The sequence below is a fragment of the Rutidosis leptorrhynchoides genome, chromosome 7 (genome assembly GCF_046630445.1).
Source record: "Rutidosis leptorrhynchoides isolate AG116_Rl617_1_P2 chromosome 7, CSIRO_AGI_Rlap_v1, whole genome shotgun sequence".
NCBI classification, from domain to species: Eukaryota; Viridiplantae; Streptophyta; class Magnoliopsida; order Asterales; family Asteraceae; genus Rutidosis; species Rutidosis leptorrhynchoides.
The window spans coordinates 25,400,099-25,406,098 of record NC_092339.1 but is presented as its reverse complement, the minus strand read 5'-3'; positions in this window follow the sequence as shown (position 1 = coordinate 25,406,098).

The window sequence follows — 6,000 nt, the reverse complement described above, 5'->3', positions numbered from 1 at the left end:
ACGTTAGTTAACGAAAGGTACGCATATAGATGATGAAAGGATTATTTAAAAAAAAAGAACGACGTTAAAATAAATTAACGAAAAAATGCGGGATGTTACATTACCCACACCTTAAAAGAAATTTTGTCCCGAAATTTTGTTGGAAGTAGTAGCCGTTGTTTCTTCTTCGAAACCTTTGCGTTGCAAATTCTACAAATAAGTGAAGGTACTCCCTTGGTCATTTCAACGAACTTTGACAGTCGGGGTTTTACGTTGTTTCAGAGTTTGGTTTCACGATTCATAATTTCGTCCGGTTCTCCTAGGAAGTGAAGTTTATCATCGATAGTAAGCTCGTCGAAGAGGATAACTAATGTGTGCGAGGTGTAATACGAAATAGATTAAATTTTACTACGAAATACTATTAAATACGATACAATTTTACACAAATTATTTATTTATTTATTTACAGAATAAATAAATAAATTATTTATAGAATAAATAAATTATTTATTTATTTATAGAATGGATATACCTAAACCTTGCTACAACACTTATAGACAGTGTACCTAATCGTAGAGTAGTGTAGTTTTTATTAAGTCCGGTTCGTTCCACAGGGAGCTAGCTGGGTCTAACGCTATATTTATTTTAAACTATATTTGTATAAAAATATATATATAAGTAATATTATTATTGTTGTAAAAGGGGGTTTTTACCGTTTAGTGACCGGTTTGTCGATTTTATGTCTTAAGTCACAATTAAAACCTAATATAAAATATTAAATATAAATATAACTTAATTTAAAGAATAAAGTAAATGACGATAAATAAAATGCGATAATTAAAAGTACGATAATTAAAAGTGCAATAAATAAAATGACAGTAAATAAAAGTGCGAGGAGATATAAAATAAAGGAATTATGCTTATTTAAACTTCCATAATCATGATGTTCGACATGTTGATTTTAATTTATTACCATGGGTTTATTGTCCTTTGTCCTGGATTATTCGATATGGCCATTTGGTTTTTGTCCATAACAGTCCATCAGTTATAAATATAAAATGCGAGTGTCCTCGTCAAATTAACTTTGTACCCGAAGTCAAATATTCCAACTAATTGGGTACTTAAACTCTAATAAGGTTTTAATACATTGTTAATGATTACACCAGGTTATCGACTGTGTGCAATTCAAGGTTTTAATACTTTATTAACAATTACACCAAGTGTCCTTGTATGTAATCCACCCCTGTCTTAATGAGTCCATTGACTATTAATCCATCCCCGTGTCCGGTTAAATGAATGATTATTAGTATTTATAAATATTCCGCCCATCGTATCCGATCGAGTGTATGTAGTTATTTATAATTACCTCAAATTGTAAATCTCTATATTAAATTAACGAACTATCATTCAGTTAACAAATATAAAGCCCATTAATAGCCCATAGTCCAATTTCCACAAGTGTCGGTCTTTTGTCCAAACCCCAATTATGGTCCAAAGCCCAATAACCTCGTCTTTAATATTTAGTCCAACATCACAATTACTTCGGCTTAAATAAGCATAATAATAACTTAGCTACGAGACATTAATTTAAAAAGGTTGAACATAACTTACAATGAGTATTAATCGCGTAGTGTTACACGGACAGAGTTTTGACTTACAAACTTAAAACATTCGCCACTATAACCTTATTATTATTATTAACTTAAAATTAAAATATAAATATAAATATAAATATATATATTGAGAGAGTGAGATTGAAGTATGATGAAGGTGTAATTATTTCGTCCGAAAAACGCTTCAATTTATAGATGTGGCCAGCTACAGTGAACCATGCGATCGCATGGGTTTAAAGCCTCCAGGCCATGCGATCGCATGGCAGCCTTTTCCTGCTCACACTTGATTCCAAAATGTGGGATGCGCTTATTTATTTAATATATAATATAATATATATAATTTTATATAATTAATTATATATTATATTATATTCTTGTGCATTGTTGACTTGTAATTTTAGCTCCGTTGCGTCGCGCGTTGATAGTTGGTTCATGTCCCGGTTCCGGATTTTCGAACGTCCTTGGATACAATTTAATATCTTGTACTTTGCGTTTCACGGCTTGTACCTTTGTAATTTTAGACGTTTCTCATCAATAATTTGAACCACTTGGATTGTACTTTGTACTTTTTAGCTTTTTGGTCGTTTGCGTCTTCAAATCGTCAAATCTGTCTTTTGTCTTTACCTTTTATTATTTAAACGAATATCACTCATAAATAGAACAATTGTAACTAAAAGCTTGTCTTTCTTGAAGGATAATGCTATGAAATATGTGTTCGTTTTTAGCATTCTCAATAACAAGTTCTTGTTCCGTAAGACACTTCTTCAAGTTTGATACACGGAATGTAGGATGAACGGAGCTCAATTGAGTCGGAAGATCAAAATGGTAAGCAACGGGTAAAATACGCCCCAAAATTTTAAAAGGATCAAAATATCGCGGATTTAGCTTTCTACGTTTCCCCGAAATGGATTTCACTTTTCCAAGGTGCGATGCGACTTTTAACATTACGCGGTCCCCCATTTGGAATTTGAGAGGTTTACGTCTAACATCGGCATGGCTCTTTTGGCGACTACGGGCCATCTTGAGTCTTTCTCGGGTTTGAACAAATTTCTCAGTTGTTTCATGAATGAGTTCGGGTCCGGTGGTTTGCTTGTTACCTACTTCGGTTCAACAATTAAGAAAACGACAATTGCGGCTATATGAGTTTCGAAAAGGTGCGGCGTTAATACTCGTGTGATAACTATCGTTGTAAGAGAATTCGGTTAAAGGCAAGGACTTTTCCCAAGTAAATTTGAAGTTGATAACACAAATTTGTATTACGGTTTCCAAGGTTTGAATCGTATGTTTGCTCGGTCCATCTGGTTGTGGTTGATGTGCGGTACTCATGTCTAAACGTGGTCCTGAGGCTTTTTGTAAGGCACTCCAAAAATCTAGAAGTGAAACGAGAATTTCGATCCGAAACGAGGTACAGTTCTTTAAGATACATTCGAACAAGTTTGTTAGGACTTGAAAACGTTTGTTAGGACAAGTTTCTTATCGGTTTCTGAAAATGTTCGTTAGGACTATTCCCCCTCGTGGCGAATACTAGTATAATGTGTAGAGTCTCTCTCTCCATTGAGAATTTAGATAAAAGATTTCCTTAAACGGAAGTACGAGTGTAATGCGAGAGAAGTTTCCGCCTCGATGTGAGCATAACAAGAATACTGTAGTCCGTCGATAAAACTGTGCGAAGACGAGATAGTATACACGTGCAACATATGTTTGAAGTCGAAAGAATTTGTCATCCATTCGGAAGCATAAATATGGTTCGACAATAATCGAAGATGTGTCCCTGGTATGGTTGTTATCAATATTCTCGGGGTTTTCGGATATCCAACAAGAAAAATGAAGTCATGTACATGGCACATGGTGGTGATTAGGTTGATCGAGTCCAATCACCCTCACGTGTCATTAGAACATTGGTATGACTTACCATAATATAACCACGTTGATCGAGTGTCGTTATATTATGTTAACTCATACCTCCATTCCCACATCACTCCATAACATCAAGTTCGTGTAATCGTGAAGATCTAAAATGAACAAAGTGTAACGACGTCTCAAACGTGACTCGTATTGAATAGAAAGAATTTGTGCAACTCTGAAGAAGCGTTTCCCGAGGGAAGTGTATAAATGAGTGTTCACGTCAATGCGGTTCAAGTCAAACATTAATGTCTTTTAGGTATGAAAGGAGTAACGAATTATGATAACAAGTAGTACGCAACCGTAGTGATAAGTAGTAACGACGATACTCACATAGAGTAGTGATGGTAGTAACAAGAAGTGATAGATAGTAAGGAACACCAGTGCGACACCGATAGTAAGTTGAAATGGTGGCGAATAACAATCTGGGAGACAGAGTTCCCGAACAAGTGTGACTAATGAAGTCGTCATCATCCTTACGAGTATGAATCTCGAATTTACATGTGTTACCAGAAATGGCAGAGTACGAGTTCGTATGATGAAAACTTGGTACCATTAAGAAGTTTGCCTAAGAATGATTCAAGTATAATGCACAAGTAGTCAAGTAAGTGCTATCTATAGCAAATGTATGTCAGAATGCAATGGCTAACTATCCGGTTGTAGTCTAGATTCACTAATGCGTCCTAACGACTCTGTCAGACACACTAATGCATATCCTAGTTCCTTACAACCAATGCTCTGATACCATCTGTAACGACCTGACAAAATCGTCATTGTCGGCGCCATTAACTTAGTTCCCGTTACGTGGTCATAGTCCCTATACGAGACGCGTTTGACCAAAATTATGTCGCATTCATTTGAAACGTGCAAGACTAACAAGTTTAGTTTACCAAACGGTAAGACAACAAGTTTAAGTTTACAAAAGTTAATAAGTATAAATGAAATAACTTGCGACATAATTAGTTCAAAATCACGGTTTGCTATAAATAGCGTAAGTATGTATGCTTAAGTTAAATCCAAAAGTGCTATCGTTAGTGTATGCATATATGCTTGACTCCAAGCAAGTAATCAAAGTGTGCGGAAGCATGTATCAAGTAGCCAAATATGAACCTGAGAAACATATAGAAAACTGTCAACGAAAAACGCTGGTGAAATCATAGGTGTAGTAATAAACGTTGTTTTTGAACCACAAGATTTAATATAGTTGATTTTCCAAATCGTTTGCATTCCAAAAGTAAGTTCGTGAGCACCCAATTATCAATGCTTAACCAACGTTACCCCATTACAAATAGTGTTAGAACATACACTGTTTCTCGAAAATATATTTCATCCGCATAACGGTAGCGAACCGTCCGAATGAGGGTTTGTTAAACCCATATGGCCATACAACATAAGTTCTCGCTTACACCCGGCAAGTGCAACTAATGATTATCGAATTGAGGATTTTTGTTCTAACTCGCACGTGGAATGTTTGTTTTCGTACTTGTGTTCAAAGCATAAAAGTAAGTAGTACAAAATGTATACAAAGTATATGTTTCTCAGCAAACGATTTAAAAGAATAAAAGTTGTTAAAAAAGTGGGACTATGATCTCACCTTGAGTGCACGAGTATAAATGTACTTCACAAAGTAAACGTGTGCATGAAAGTTGCTTAGCCTCGACCTAAATAAGTAAGTTGTATCAATTAACCGGTTACGACACAAGGTCGGGCGAAATGTGTTCAATTAGTCATATGGCTCGTTACGACTCGATTATGTAGCATGTGAATCACGTTGTCAAGTTTTATGCAAGATATAAGTGTAAACGTAAGGTTATAACGTTTAAACAAAGTATTGGTTATGTTTGAATAAAAGTCAACTTTTGGTCCAAGTCAAAGTCAACGAAAAAGTCAACACGTTCGGGTCGGGCCCCGAACTATTTTTCTGATGTTTTTAATCATATATAAGCATGTTAGAACAAGTTACATATGAATCGGAGGTGCGTAGCATAGTTAGAATTAAATGGTAAACGGCCAACCAAATCAGAACCTGGTAGTTCATCTGGACGGCATCCAGATTGGATGGACGGTGTCCAGATTTGAAGGCATGGACGGCGTCCAAGAATCTGGATGGCGTCCAGATTAGTGCCCAGGTCCTGTTTTGCTAAAAACACACAAGTGCACGAACCAAACTTCAAACAATCACATTTTATGATCCGCAAACAATCAAAACATGTATCTTATATCATCGAAAAAGTATTTTGACGAGGGACGCAACTAAGCACATTTCATCAATCAAATCCATCATTAACAACATTGAAAACCTCAATAAATGATCATTATTTAGCGTTTCAAGCTCAAAAATGCAAACGGTGATTCGGGAATCCAATTTACGCATACGATACGTCGTTTCGAAGGTAATTAAACATACATTGCAACTAAACACTTACTAACAACATGTCATAGCATTCAATGTATCAAAAGTTCTTTTCAAAGTTCATCAAACCCTAACCAAAATCATGAATTCAAT